Raw genomic sequence first — 16,396 nt, 5'->3', positions numbered from 1 at the left:
AAAATATTAGGGTTTTTTTTTAACATTTCTTGTGCCATAGATATTTTTAAACTCTTATCTTTGAATCAATACTAAATATCAGTTCCAAGGCAGAAGAATGGCAAAGTCTAGGCAATTAGGGTAAAGAGACTAAATATTTTTCAAGGAGAAAGAAAAAGGAAGGAAGGAAGGAAGGAAGGAAGGAAGGAAGGAAGGAAGGAAGGAAGGAAGGAAGGAAGGAAGGAAGGAAGGAAGGAAGGAAGGAAGGAAGGAAGGAAGGAAGGAAGGAAGGAAGGAAGGAAGGAAGGAAGGAAGGAAGGAAGGAAGGAAGGAAGGAAGGAAGGAAGGAAGGAAGGAAGGAAGGAAAGGAGAGAAGAAGGAAAGAATGAAAGAAAGAGAGAAAGAGAGAGACAGAGAGAGAGAGAGAGAGAGAGAGAGAGAGAGAGAGAGAGAGAGAGAGAGAGAGAGAGAGAGAGAGAGAGAGAGGAAGTATCTGAGGCAAGATTAGAATCTAGGACTTCCTACCTCCAGGCCTGGCTCTCTATCCACTGAGACACCTAGCTTCCTCTGCCATAGTTATTTTTTAATTAATCTACTCATTATGTCATGACAATAGAAGCAAAGATATACAAAGTAATGTGGATCAAGTGTCTTTTCTTATTTTCAGTCCTCCAAAACTGAAATAGTGAATCATCTTTTTAATCTTTTCTTTGAGTTCTATGCACCAAAACAAACAAACAAACAAACAAACAAACAAACAAAAAACAGAGATGTAGGGGAGCCAGGGGAGATGTGTGCTCCTGTGGGCAAATGTTTCTACTCATTAACTGCTCTATCTTCAAAGTAAATATGCCTTTGTAAAACCCAATTTCGGTTTAGGTTAAGTGGTTAAGTGGAACTAGTTAGTATATTGCTGGTGCCCAAAAATGCAAGGAACACTACCAGTTGGGGCTTGAGTTAACAGAATTAGAGAAAATATGTCCCAACCCAATGGGCTACCCACCACCTCAGCTGTACTTTCTCTAGGAAAGTGAATCAGGGGCCACAGTGTGGTTCACTAAATGCAGAGCCAGTTAGTTACTTACTCCCATTGCCTAGCACTGACTGCTCTTCTGCCTTGGAACCAATACATACTATTGATTCTAAGATGGAATAGAAGGGTTTGAAAGAAAAAAAGAAAATGAGTCACAGGAAATACTCACTACACTTAGAATTAAATGTATTTAATTAATTTGATTATGTCAGGTTTGTGTCCAAAATGCAGAACAGAGACTGTTTCTTCCACAGCAGATTTGCCCCCTAAACTCACAATTGGGATTATTTTTATAGAGCCCTAAAATAGCAGGATAATCCCAATTTTTTTCTTTTTTTATGGGTATATGTTTGGATTGTATTAATTAGAATTTTGAACCCCTGGACTTCATACCCCAGAAGTCCTTCAGTATTTCCCAGAATTCCCCTCCTCTCTCCACCACATTGCATGGTCACATTTATATAACTTTCTCTGGCTCCTCCCTCTTCCTCTTCTACCTTGAGATCCCGGTGGAGTTAGGCAGGTTTTACTTTAGTTTTTTTTTTTATTTTAATGAATCTTATAAATATAATTCTTGAGTTATTGTATATTAATTTTAATTCTCATTTTTAATGTGATGAATTAAACTATTAAGGATTGATTCCTTTTAGCAAAGATTGACCATATTCAAAAATAGCAAATACATGGAAAATCCAAATTTGGCCAATAATTTTCAAATAAGCATTTAATACAGGGTGAATAAAAGGAAGAAGGATATAATTAATTAAACATTTCAGATTACAGTTATGCATCTCTTTGTTTTTGTCTACACTGGGGAATGTCAGGTATGTGCCAACATCCGGTTAAAGGCAACTAGAAAAATGAAATTTTCTTTGGTGTATAAAAAGTAGAGATCCTTCCCTCAATTAAATTTTGCACAAGAGCCCCCATACTTTAGTGCAAGAAATAGATATGACAAGCCAGCTATAAACTACACAAGTTAGTCACAGGTTTAGTTAAGATCTAAAAGGAAAACAAAGGAATAAATATCTGACCTAGATCAAGTACAAAGAACAAAAAGATTTCATAGTTATTTGAAGAGTGTTCTCTGTTTATGTTTTTGCCAATATCAAGTGGTATTAGTGTGTTTAAGAACCCCAAAGCCTAAGAAGGTGGGCCAGGAGTGCTAGTAGAACCTTGGTCACTAAGCTGCCCCAGCTCTGCAATCAGATCTGGAAGGATTTTATTTGCTAAAACAGGATGACATTCTTTTCACTTACTTTCTGTTTAATTATAACTTCCAAATCTCAAATCCTGGGAGGAAATCCCTAAAAGCTTGTTAGATTCATATAGAGAAACTACCTATAACAGATTATAAAGGTTACTTCTAGAAAATCAGTCATAAAAAGTAAGCTAGATATAGGAAAGCTTTTTTATTTCCTCCACCAAAAATGAATGCTTATAACACAAACGACTTTTGCAGTAAGCAAGCAGTGATGAATATAAAGCATGATACTATAACCCATCATTTATTATACTTCCTTTAAGGTTGAATCCTATGAAATACCTTGTGAGACTGATGAACAGATTCTTCACTTTCACCTCAACTCATCATTGTCTATTTTTCCCTGTTAAAAATCTGTACACTTACTTTTCTCTAATCCAACAGAACATATGTAACTTTCCATAATTTTTAAAATGTAACTCACTATTCAAAAACTATGTATCTAGAATAAGAAAAAGATCATCCCAAGACATAAAATCTGACATCTACTGCATATCTTCAATGGCTTGTGTCAAAGGGAAATGCTACTTAGCAGGAGGAACAAAGGATGCAAGAGGTATGAAATCTTGAAAAAAAAATAGACATGTGAGTACACACATTGCATATAAACATTCATACAGGATATTAGGTGGAGTTTTCACCACTTTTGTAGATCAGAAGGAGGAAAGTCACAAAAGAAAAGGGAAATGTATAAAGTGGATGATGGCTGACTAAGTAGATGGGATTGCAATTTATGGATCTTAAACGAAATATGAGAAAAACGTGTTCTTGATCAGGAATGGGATATGCCTAATAGAACTGGTAAAGAACATATTTTCCTAGATTCTTGAGAATCTAATCAGGAGGGTTTTAAAAGCTGAAAAGGAATGAGGAAGGAAAACATTGTTGACATAGATCTATTACATCTAGGGAGAATAGCAGGTACAGCATATAAGGAAGATTAACAGAAGAGAAGATGAGTAATTCATGAGATAAATTGTCTATGAAGTGAACAAGAAATAAAACTAGCTCGTCTCCAACCTCAGATGTTTATATACAAAATATAGACAATAAATAAGATGAGCTGGGCTTTTTCAAACAAGGTGGCAATTCTTGCCTCACAGGAATTACAGTAGGAAAACAGTATAATGAACATACCTCAGAAAGTGTTTACATTGTTGAGAAAAAGCAGAATGGGGAAGAAAGATATTGGAATAGCATTATATAGTTAAGAAATAAACCTATTAGAGAAGCATAAAGGACTCTAATGGGAAAACCTGTTTTAGAACTTCTGGGATAAGATTAATGAAAGGAAAAATAGAATTGATATTGTTCAGAACTTCTGAACAAAAAGATTTAGAAGGGGTGTTAGAAAAGCATTTTTTTAATAGAAACATGATACTGCAGTGATTATCAGAAACCTCAGCTCTCCAGATGGCCACATTCTGACAAAGGGAGACAAACTCAGAAAGAACCCCTGCTTGCTATTCTTTTTATCCTCAGGACACTAACTGACAAAATGTATATGCTTAACTTGGTTTCTAACAACATGACAATAATTTCATCTTTAAAATGTAGAGAGATCAACATAGGAAAATCCTGTTCCAAACCCAGGTTTGACCAATAATGAGGAACTGGTTACTGAAAAAGAAATAACAGAAATCTTGGGAACATATCACTAAACAATCATAGCGCCCATGATAGGAAAAGAGAAAAAAAAGATACGCATTTTTAAAGCAAAGTAATATTTTATTTTCACAATTAGATGTAAAAATAATTTTTAACATTTGTTTTTAAATATTTTGAGTTCCAAATTATTTTCCTCTCTTCTCTGCCTTCCTTGAGAAGGTAAGCAATTGATATAGGTTATACATGTGTTATCATGTAAAATACATTTCTATGTTAGTCATGTTATGGAAGAAGACTCATTAAAAAAAAAGTGAAGAAAATAAAATAGAAAATGATGTGCTTTGATCTGTGTTCAGATTTCATCAGTTTTCATCATGAGTCCTTTGGAATTGTCTTGGATCATTGTATTCCTGAGAATAGCTAAGGTATTCACAACTTATCATCACACAATGTTGCTTTTATTGTGTACGATGTTCTCCTGGTTCTGCACACTTCACTCTGCATTCATTCATATAAGTCTTTCCAGTTTTTTTCCAACAGCATCCTGCTCATAATTTCTTATAGCACACTAGTACTCCATCACAGTTATAAACTACCACTTGTTCAGCCATTCCCTAATTGATGAACATCCCTTCAGCTTCCAATTCTTTGCTACTACAAAAGAAGACGCTATCAATATTTTTTGTACAAATAGTCCTTTCCTGTTTTGTTTTGTTTTTTATTTCTTTAGGATACAGACATAGTAGTGGCATTTGCTAGCTCAAAATATATGCACAGGTTTTTTTTTTTAATTTAAAACCCTTATCTTCCATCTTGGAGTCAATACTGTGTATTGGCTCCAAGGCAGAAGAGTGGTAAGGGCTAGGCAATGGGGGTTAAGTGACTTACCCAGGGTCACACAGCTGGGAAATGTCTGAGGCCAGATTTGAACCTAGGACCTCCCATCTCTGGACTTGGCTCTCAATCCACTGAGCCACCCAGCTGCCCCCTCTCTGCACAGTTTTATAACCTTTTCAGCACAGTTCCAAATTGCTCTTCAAAATGGTTGGATCAGTTCACAACTCCACCAACAGTGTATTATTATTCCAATTTTCCCACACTCCATGCAAAATTTATCATTTTCCTTGTAAAAAATGGATTTGAACTTTGGACTTCAATCCCCACAAGCCCTTGCTCCACTTCCCCAAAATGCTTTGTAATCTCACTGAATTCTCAGGTGGGCCGAGATTGAGAAGGGATTTAACCTGATTGCAAAGGGTTTTGTGGGCTTTTGGACTTCCGTTTTGGAGCAGAGATGGCTCTTTTCATAATGTTTTCTTATCCTGTATTTTCTTTAATTCTTAATTTTTAATAAACTTCATAAAAATATAATACTCCTTGCAGAGAGAAACTAATTTCTACCTGCCTCAGTCTCCCCTAAATTTTAATCTTTACATCCTTTTATAACAGGATAGCCAATCTGATAGATGTAATTTAAATTTATATTTATTTTATTTTATTTTGTATTTCTCTAATCAATGGTGATCTAAAAAGAAATGAACAGCAAACATGACAACCAAGGAAAGTAATGAATGCTGGAGGGGATGTGACAAAGTTGGCACATTAATGCATTGCTGGTGGAGTTGTGAATTGATCCAACCATTCTGGAGGGCAATTTGGAACTATGCCCAAAGAGCAATAAATGACTGTCTGTCCTTTGATCCAGCCATAGCACCGCTAGGTTTGTACCCCAAAGAGATAATAAGGAAAAAGACTTGTACAAGAATATTCATAGCTGCACTCTTTGTGGTAGCAAAAAATTGGAAAATGAGGGGCTGCCCTTCGATTGGGGAATGGCTGAACAAATTGTGGTATATGTTGGTGATGGAATACTGTTGTGCTAAAAGGAATAATAAAGTGGAGGAATTCCATGGAGAATGGAACAACCTCCAGGAAGTGATACAGAGGGAAAGGAGCAGAACCAGGAGAACATTGTACACAGAGACTGATACACTGTGGTTCAATCGAACGTAATGGACTTCTCCATTAGTGTCAATGCAATATCCCTGAACAATATGCAGGGATCTAGGAGAAAAAACACTAACCACAAGCAGAGGACAAATGGTGGGAGTAAAAACAATGAGGAAAGGCAACTGCTTGACTATAGGGGTTGAGAGAATATGATTGAGGAGAGACTCTAAATGAACACTAATGCAAATACCAAGAACATGGAAATGGGTTCAGATCAAGGACACATGTGATACCCAGAAGAATCATGCGCTGGCTATGGGAGCGGGTGTTGGGGTGGGGGGGAGAGAAAAAATGATCTTTGTTTTCAATGAATAATGTTTGAAAATGGCCTAATAAAATAATATTTAAAAGGAAAAATAAATAAATAAATAAAAAGAAATTAACAGAATGACTAAAAACCCTGGACTTACATGAACTGATGCAAAGTGAAGTGTGCAGATCCAGAAGAACATTGTACAAAGTAACAGCAATATTTTTGATGAACAACTATGAATGACTTGGTTATTCTCAGCAATACAATGATCCCAGACAATACCAGAGATTCTTGATGAAAAAATGTGCCATCCATCTCCAAAGAAAGCATGAATGAGTATAAATACAGACCAAAACTTACTATATTTCATTTTCTTCTTTTTTTATTTGAAAAATCTTTTAAAAATTACTAATATAGAAAATGTTTTAGATGATGGCACATGTAAAATCTTTATCAAATTGCTTACTATTTCAGTATGGGGTGAGAGGAAGAATAAGTAATGAAGGGAAACTAAGAAAAGGGAGAATTTGGAGCTCAAAAATAATTTTTTTTTTTAATGAATGTTGGTGTAGCTACATGGTTCTATTTTCCTCCTGATATTGGTTGCATTTGTTTTGTTTGTGCAACCCTTTTTTAATTTAATTATACCCAATTTATCATGTTTCCTAGTGATTTCTAAAAATCTGGCAATAAATTCTTCCCTTATCCATAGATTTGTCAGGAAAACTATCCCATGTTCTCCTAATTTGCTTATGGTATCACCCGTTATGTCTAAATCATATCTTAACCATATCTTGTTTTATAATATGAGATGAGTTTCTGGTATACTGTTTTCTAATTTTCCCAGCAGTTTTTGTCAACTCGTAAATCCATCTTCTAAAAGGTTAGAAATTTAGTTTAGCAAACACTAGAGGACTATAGTCAATTACTACTATGTACTGTGTACCTGATATATTCTACTGATCATCCCTCAGTTTCTTACTGTACGAAACGATTTCTAGCAGGGCATAGCAATGCAGGCTGGCAGTTTGGGATGGTGCAAGATCAAGATTCCACAGAGCTTGGCTGGGTCAGGATTCTAGGGCAGTCAGAAAGTCTTTTTTTTCTCTCAAGCTAGTCAGACTGGAAGGTGTGCCCTAGTGATCTCCCTGAAGAAACCAATTGAGGAACTGCCAAGGACTTTGGATTATCAAATAAGGTTGAGTGAGTGTTCCCCCTTCACGTTGGTGGGCATTATGAATGATGAGAACCTTCTCCCTTTTTGGACCTTGTGAGGACATTGCATCTTGAATCTGCTGTTTGACCCAGCCATCTGGAGTTTGTGAGAATCTGGCCCTGTGGACATTACTAACCCCTTGTAGTTTAGTTTTAGTTAAGTTAAAGTTTAATTAAGTTTAATACCTGGGTGGGTTAATAGTAGTAGTACTTCCCTAAATCCCCTGCCAATTCCCTTTATCCTTATTTAATTAAATATTTACATTACATGCTACATATTTTATTAGTGTTATCTTCTGTTACCATTCCCTGAAACCTTTCCCTAAAACTTTTCCTTTAACAGTTTTTAATCTAACATTACCCAGTACCAAATTATTTTGATGATTATCACTTTATCGAGATCTGGTATGGCTAGGCCATCTTCTTTCATATTTTTTTCACTAATTCTTTTGTTATTTTTAACCTTTTGTCCAGAAGACTTTTATTATCTATTTTGCTCTATGAAATAATTTTTGATAATTTGGTTGATATAGCACCAAATAAGTAACTTAGTTTAGGTAGAATTGCCATTTTTATTATATTGACTCAGCCTACCTTTGAGCAAATATTTTTTTGACTATTTATATCTGACTTTATTTGGTTGAAAAGTATTTTGTAATTGTGTTCATATAATTCCTGGATATTCTTGGTAGATAGACTCCCTAAGTATTTTAAATGTAAAGTCTCTCTATTCCTTCCTACTGAATTTTATTGGAAATGCTGATGATTTATATGGGTTTGTTGGCTAGGCATTTTTTGATGTGGATTTTAGGTCCAGGGACAGAAAAGAAGAAGGATAAGTAGGCTGACATGTACAAATGTTTTACAGAGGAAAACAGTTCAAGAGGGATTAGCCCTTGTAAAGGACAAAAATGTAGAGACATAAATCAAAGTTATTTGAATGAAGAAAAGGATGATCTGCCAAAAGATACGAATGTATCTTCACAAGAAATCCAATTTTCAATCTTGGATTTTTAAAAGACGTACATAGAAAATGAAATCAGGAAAGGAATTATAAGGCTAGAGAGATACCCAAAACAAAGAGTGAGTTGAGGGGATTGCCAAGAATTTATTGAGTTTACTATGTGACCAGCAATTTGCTAAACACAGAGACACAAAGAAATACCAGAACAGTTCCTGTTCTTAAGGAATTCATGAAGCTATATACAGGTTAAACTGAAGATCATGTCAGAGGGAAGTTTCTAGCATTAAGTAGGATTGACAATAGTTGCTTGCACAAGGCAGGATTTTAGTAGAGACTTGAAGGAAGTCAGGGTGACAAGAGAACATTCTAGGCATGAGGAAAAGGCAGCAGAAGTTCATGGTGTCAGGAAATGAACTTTCTGGTGTAAGAGAGAGCATGGAGGCTACTGTCACTCGATCATGTGTCATGTGCAGGGATTAAAGGCTGAGAAGACCAAAAACATAGGAAAGAGCTGAGTTATAAAGGATTTGAAAAGTGAAACATGGTTTTATACTTGATTCTGGAGTTAAAGGAGAACCAGTGGAGTTTGCTGAATAGGAGGAGGGCATGATCAGCCTATGCTTTAAGAAAATTACTTTGAAAGATGAGTGGAGAATGTATTGGAGTGACAAGATAAAAGGCAAGAAGACCAACTAGAAGGATTTTGAAACAATCTAGATATAAAGTGATAAGGTCCTGCACCAGAGGGATGGCAATGTCAGAGGAAAGAAGGAGGCATATGTAAAAGATGTAGCGAGGGTAAAATCAAAGGGACTTGGCAGTACATTAGATTTTTGGGTGAAAAAGTTATGAGTCAAAGTTATCACTTATGTTTTAGGCCCACTAAACTGTGGGTGTTGGTACCCTCAACAATAATAGGGAAGTTAGGAAGAAGTATGGATTTCGGGGCAAAGATAATGAATTCATTTGGGAACTTGTTAAAATTAAGATATCTATGGGTCTTCCAGCAAGATGTCCCTTAGATAGTCACATATTCAAGACAGGAGGTCACAAGAAAAGTAGGGTCTGAATAATAGGTCTTTCAATGTTCTTCATAGGAATGACAGCTCAATCCCTAGAAGCTAATAATGTCACCAATAGTATAAATAGTATAAAGAAAGAAGAGAAATAAGCCCAATGCAGAACTTAGTTATTTCTAGATGAAAACACAGCAAAGGAGACTGAGGATTGACCAGAGAAGGAGAAGAACCAGGAAAGAACAACATCACAAAAATCTAGAGAATAGAGAATATGAAAGAGAAATTGGGGGCAGCTAAATGACTCAGTGGATAGAAAGCCAGGCCTGGAGATGGTAGATGCTGGGTTCAAATGTGGCCTCAGACACTTTCTAACTGTGTGACCTTGGGCAAATCACTCAACCTCCATTGCCTAGTTTTTACCATTCTCTGCCTTGGAACAAGTACACAGAATTGATTTGAATACCAAAGGTAAGGGTTTTAAAAAAGAAAGAAAGAGAATAGGGTGATTGACAATTTTATATATTAAAAAAAAAAGTTAAAATCAGTGTATAATAAAAGACCATTAAACATTGTGATTAAGGAATCACCGGTAACTTGGGGGGAAGGGGGGAGAAGGGTCAAATCATGAGGAAAGAAACTATACTTCTGAGAGTTAAGATGAGAGTGAAAGCATGTCTTGCTCAAGGAAAAAATGTAACAAGGAGTGGTAAGGACAAGAAAATGTAATTCCTGGCCCACTTTGGGGATAATAGGAAGATCAAAGAAGAGATATGAAGGTGGTTGAGGTAAATAAAATGAATGATGGTAAGTGGTCTGAACTGCTCAACTTTTGTTTTTATTTTCTCTTCCAAGAAGAATGAACTCTGAACTTGGAAAAATAGAACAAAAATTGTTAACGGGGAGCTGAAATTCAAAGTGAGAAATGAGATGGTAAGAGAACATTTACTTGCTCTTGATCTAATTCACTTCATTCAAGGAAATTTCAGTAGATATTTACTAAGTACTCCCAAAAGACAACTTAGAGAATGTTAATAACTACTAATTTATACACCTACTCTACTGTCTATACAAAATCTTTGTAAAAGATCATTCCACACAAAAATCAAGGTCATTCTCGAGGGTGTTAGTAGGGAGAAACAGCCTTTTCCAAGTGTTACTCAACAATGGACACATCTTTACCATTTCAGTTGTTGCTGAACAGACCTAAATAAAGTCCCATGATCATGCTTGCTAGATCCACATCTAATTGATATTCTCTAATATCAACTGGGTCCTCACTAACAAAAAATTCTTTTACTTCCTCTTAATTGATTGTTTATCCAATTCACAACAGTGGTTATTACAAACCTTTTCTATCCATAAGATTCTAATTACTAACCCTTCCCTTTTATTCTTCCAGCCCTTGCTGAAAACAAATTTGAAGTCATTCCTTGAGAATTCCATCTTCTCCTGTCTTCATCTTCCCTGTCAAACAACATTTTAACATCATACCCCACTATTTCCTCTTTTCCTTCAGTCTCTCCTGAAGAAGTTGCCGTTCTCTTCATAATAGTCAATCTCTCTCTATAAGAGTTGATCATATCTCCTTGCATTTTTTTTATCAAATACTCTCTACTATTATCTTCTTCCTCTCTTTCATCCCCAGTCTTCATCTATCTATTGGTTGCTTTCCTGTTACCTACAAACATACCTAAATTTTTTTCTATACTAAAAAAAAATAATAACTGCATCCTACACCTACCACCTTTGCTAACTATAGTTCTATAACTTTCTTCCCTTTCTCAAACTTCTTTAAAAAAGAATCTATAATCTGTTTAATCACCTAGAATCTGTTTTCCCATCTGATAACTAAACTGAACCATCCTTTTTCCAAATTAAAAGCATGTTTATAAAATTGATTCCCATTTTATCCATCTAAATCCTTGGCCTTTCAATTATATTTAAATGGTGTATGTATATATTTATGTTCATATAAATTGTAGGATTTTTAATAATAATCAAAAGAGAGGGGAAAGAAAAAAAAAGCTCTTTCAGTCAAGTGAGCAGAGCAAAGAGAGACAGAGACTCACACCTGCAGCACTTTACCAAAAGCACAAATTCCAAAAAAAGAGCCCTGCAGCATGAGTCTTAGCCAAATTTATCTCCTAAGCATCTTTACATAAAATTAGGACATAACTTAAAAGGATGCTGGGAATGTAGTTCAGGTGTTGCAAAATTTCCATCTGCTCATATCGCCCTGTGATCCTTTGGGAGACCAGTCTCCCCAATGGATCATTTTAAACATAATTAAGGTACATACAATTTTACACAGAGAAAATACAACAGCTTGGGGATAAGGAAACAAAAGGGAATCAAGAACAAAACCAATTAGGGGGCAGTCCCCTTTGGTACAACAAAATACATATAAACAAATGTATTCAACCCCCCAAAGTTCAGTTCTGCACATTCAGTTTTGCTCAGGAAATCCTGGAGCAGTGTGCTATGTCTGCAGGCATCTCCATGGCATCTTCAACAAGGAAATCAGTCTCTGGCTTCTGGGAGGTAGAAAATTTCTTTTCCTTAAAAAAGTTGTTTGAAGCTATCACTCTTTGCAGATGATATGATGGTTTACTTAAGAAATCCTAGAGAATCAACCAAAAAGTTACTTGAAATAATCAACAACTTTAGCAAAGTTGCAGGATACAAAATAAACCAGCATAAGTCATCAGCATTTCTATATATCTCTAACCCATTTCAGCAGCAAGAATTAGAAAGAGAAATACCATTTAAAATCACCCTAGACAATATAAAATACTTAGGAATCTATCTGCCAAGTGTAAACCTTAAAATTTCTTAGACTTATAAATGTTGGAAATTTCACCATTGGGAAATTTCATACTTGAAAAATTTCCTACTGATAGTCTATTGGAATGTGAACCCCCCCTTGGCATGGGAGGGTCCTTCTCCTCCCTAATTTAGATTACTTTAGGACAGAAACCTTTTGCTGAACAATGGAAAGGGCTTTGACCTATGCTTAAGCATAGAACAGGAAGTTCTTTGAGTCATGATTGATTTTAGAATTGATACAATAGAGATACTTGGAATGACAGAACCAGGTTTTGGAACTTCCAATCTCCACCTTACTAAGGGTAACAGGATTTAGGAAGGGCGGCAGCAAAAGGATCAAGATTTAATTATTTGAGAATATGACCTTCAAAAGACATGTGCAAAGCCACAGACCTCTGGGCGGTCCTGGGTTAAGCTAGAGCCACCATTGGCACAGGGAAGACATGGACAGTGATTGGTAGATGTGAGAACTGAGGGGAGGGAACTTGGATGCTTTCCTTAAAGATAGCAGGGTCTGAGGACTGAGGTGGTTGGAGAGGTTTTGCTCTGAGAGGTTGTGCTCTGAGAAGCTGTGCTCTGAGAAGCTTGCTCTGAAGGAAGCTGGAGGTGGAGGCCCCTGAGACTGTTTCTCCATTTTGGTCACGTGAGTGATAGGGACTGATCTCTTTTCTTTGCCTCAGCTATCTAAGGGCTTGGGCCTTTTGGCCCAGCCTAAACAGAGGGGGTATTTAAGCCCTATTCCCTTCTCTCTCTCTCTCTCTCTCTCTCTCTCTCTCTCTCTCTCTCTCTCTCTCTCTCTAATACCTTTCTTCTTCTGGTTTGTAATTAAACTCCATAAAAGGTTGACTGCTGACTTGAGTTTTCATTAAGGAATTACATAGCTGAATTCCTTGGCGACCTTAAATTAATATATATCAGTCTTTTAAAGTGATTTCCTTGTCACACAAGACAAACACAGGAACTATATGAACACAAATACAAAACACTTTCCACACAGTTAAAACTAGATCTAAACAATTGGAAAAACATTGATTGCTCATGGGTGGGAAGAGCTAACATAATAAAAATGACAATCCTATCCAAATTAATTTACTTATTTAGTGCCATACCCATTGAACTACCAAAAAACTTCTTTACTGAATTAGAAGAAACCATAACAAAGTTCATGTGGAAGAACAAAAGTTCAAGGATATCCAGGGAAATCTTAAAAAAAAAATGCAAAGGAAGGAGGACTTGCAGTCCCAGATCTCAAACTATACTATAAAGCAATGGTTATCAAAACAATTTGGTACTGGCTAAGAGACAGAAAGGAGGATCAGTGGAATAGACTTGGCATAAATGATCTCAGCAAGACAGTTTATGACAAACCCAAAGACCCCAGCTTTGGGGACTAAAATCCATTATTTGATAAAAACTGCAGGGAAAATTGGAAGACAGTGGGGGAGAGATTAGGTTTGGATTAACACCTCACACCCTACACCAAGATATATTCAGAATGGGTGAATGACTTGAACATAAAGAAGGAAACTATAAGTAAATTAGGTGAACACAGAATAGTATACATGTCAGACCTTTGGGAAGGTAAAGATTTTAAAACCAAGCAAGACTTAGAAAGAGTCACAAAATGTAAAATAAATAATTTTGACTACATCAAATTAAAAAGTTTTTGTACAAACAAAACCAATGTAACTAAAATCAGAAGGGAAGCAACAAATTGGGAAACAATCTTCATAAAAACCTCTGACAAAGGTTTAATTACTCAAATTTACAAAGAGCTAAATCAATTGTACAAAAAAATCAAGCCATTCTCCAACTGATAAATGGGCAAGGGACATGAACAGGCAATTTTCAGCCAAAGAAATCAAAACTATTAATAAGCACATGAAAATGTGTTCTACATCTCTTATAATCAGAGAGATGCAAATCAAAACAACCCTGAGGTTATCACCTCACACCTAGCAGATTGGCTAACATGACAGCTATGGAAAGTAATGAATGTTGGAGGGGATGTGGCAAAGTAGGGACATTAATTCATTGCTGGTGGAGTTGTGAATTGATCCAACCATTCTGGAGGGCAATTTGGAACTATGTCCAAAGGGCGACAAAAGAATGTCTGCCCTTTGATCCAGCCATAGCACCGCTGGGTTTGTACCCCAAAGAGATAATATGGAAAAAGACTTGTACAAGAATATTCATAGCTGCACTCTTTGTGGTGGCCAAAAATTGGAAAATGAGGGGATGCCCTTCAATTAGGGAATGGCTGAACAAATTGTGGTATATGTTGGTGATGGAATACTATTGTGCTAAAAGGAATAATAAAGTGGAGGAATTCCATGGAGACTGGAACAACCTCCAGGAAGTGATGCAGAGCAAAAGGAGCCGAACAGGAGAACATTGTACACAGAGACTGATACACTGTGGTACAATCGAACGTAATGGACTTCTCCATTAATGTCAATGTAATGTCCCTGAACAATCTGCAGGGATCTAAAAAACACTATTCACAAGCAGAGGATAAACTGTGGGATTAAAAACACCAATGAAAAGCAACTGCTTGACTACAGGGGTTGAGGGGATATGACTGAGGAGAGACTCTAAATTAACACTCTAATGCAAATACCAACAACATGGAAATGGGTTCAAATCAAGGACACATGTGATACCCAGTGGAATCGCACGTTGGCTATGGGAGAGGTGGTGGGAGGGGGAGGAGGAAAAGAAAATGATCTTTGTTTCCAATGAATAGTATTTGGAAATGACAAAATAAAATGTTTTTTAAAAAAGTTGTTTGTTTGTTTGATTTCTCAAAAGGAACTTAAAATTTTCATCACAAAATAACACATTCCCCTTGATGAGGATACAGGGATACATATAGGAATCACAAAGGGATACATGGTCAAGTCATAAGGCATATGGATCAATTATTAAAAACATCAAAGAATTTAAAAAATAACCTCTGAGTGATATATAAAATATCAAAAATGTGAAAAAAAATTCTAGGAAAAAAGAGAAAAAAAATTCACAAATCACAACAGGCTCTTGTAGTGATCCATGTCCCTTAAGCCTTCAACAACAATCACTCATAACACAATTTAGCATTTTGGACTATAGTAAGTTGTCACATCATGAAAGAATACTTTTTAAAAATTAGGTCTCTAAAAAATGGGAAATAGCGTTCTCGGCTTTGACCTTTGTTTCCACTTCCAAGGATAATGGAGCCAGAGCCAGAACAATCAATGTTATATACTTGATAAAGAGTGTGTTACAAGAAAGTCCTGCATTTAAACCCATGTTAAAGAGCCACAACCTCAAGTCTCACACATGATCAAGTTCTTGCATGCTTTGCTCAGAATGTCATCAATCCCCATAGGATTGGTTTGGTTTTTTACCTTATATGTTTATGTGGCACTTTGCAGGTCAAATTCTTTGTTCCTTTGTAGTCTTTTTTTTTTCCATGATTCAGACATAGTCATTGAGCAAAAGTCTCATTATATAAGTTGGTGACAAGTTGAAAGTCCAAAGCTTTTTGGGCATGCACTTATATGCTAGGCAAATGAACAACTTAGTTTATTTTATTGTAAAAAGTAAAGCAGTTAAAAAATCTTTTTAATATTGGTGATGTGCTTTAAATATAAAAAATGAGAGGAAAAACTCAAATACTGTATTGCACATGCAGGAAGAAAATAATGAAAGCAAAAATTGTTTATATTTCACTATTACATAGGTAAAATATAGAGGTTACTTGCCAAAAAAAGATTTATTTCCTCCTTAACTTGCCATGATTCACAGTGTGAGTGCAAATGAGGTTGATAAAGTAATGGAGGTATAGAAGCAATAATATATTTAAGAGAAAAAAATTTACAGAAGCACAAAATGTTATAAAAGGCACATTGGGTCAATATAGGTTACTAATATAGTTTTTTATGTAATATATGTATTGTTCTATGAGGGTAATTCATTTAAGTAGAAGGATTAAATATAGTGCAACAAAATAATACAGATCAGCAATAGGGAAGTCTTATTATGATCAACAGTCAAATAAAATCAATACAGTCAATTTTTTGTTATCAATAGAAAGTACTCGTTTTATATGGCTACAATGAATCCATGAGGATTTTAATGGCTGTTGGTGTAGACAATAGGATTTAGAGTGGTCTATCATAAGCAGCTTCAGTAGACCCAGTACATTTGAAATTCTTTATGTACACACTATCCCCAGGGTTTA

Source organism: Monodelphis domestica, chromosome 2, assembly GCF_027887165.1.
Source record: "Monodelphis domestica isolate mMonDom1 chromosome 2, mMonDom1.pri, whole genome shotgun sequence".
Classification (NCBI taxonomy): Eukaryota; Metazoa; Chordata; class Mammalia; order Didelphimorphia; family Didelphidae; genus Monodelphis; species Monodelphis domestica.
Note: the sequence above shows the minus strand (reverse complement) of the source record.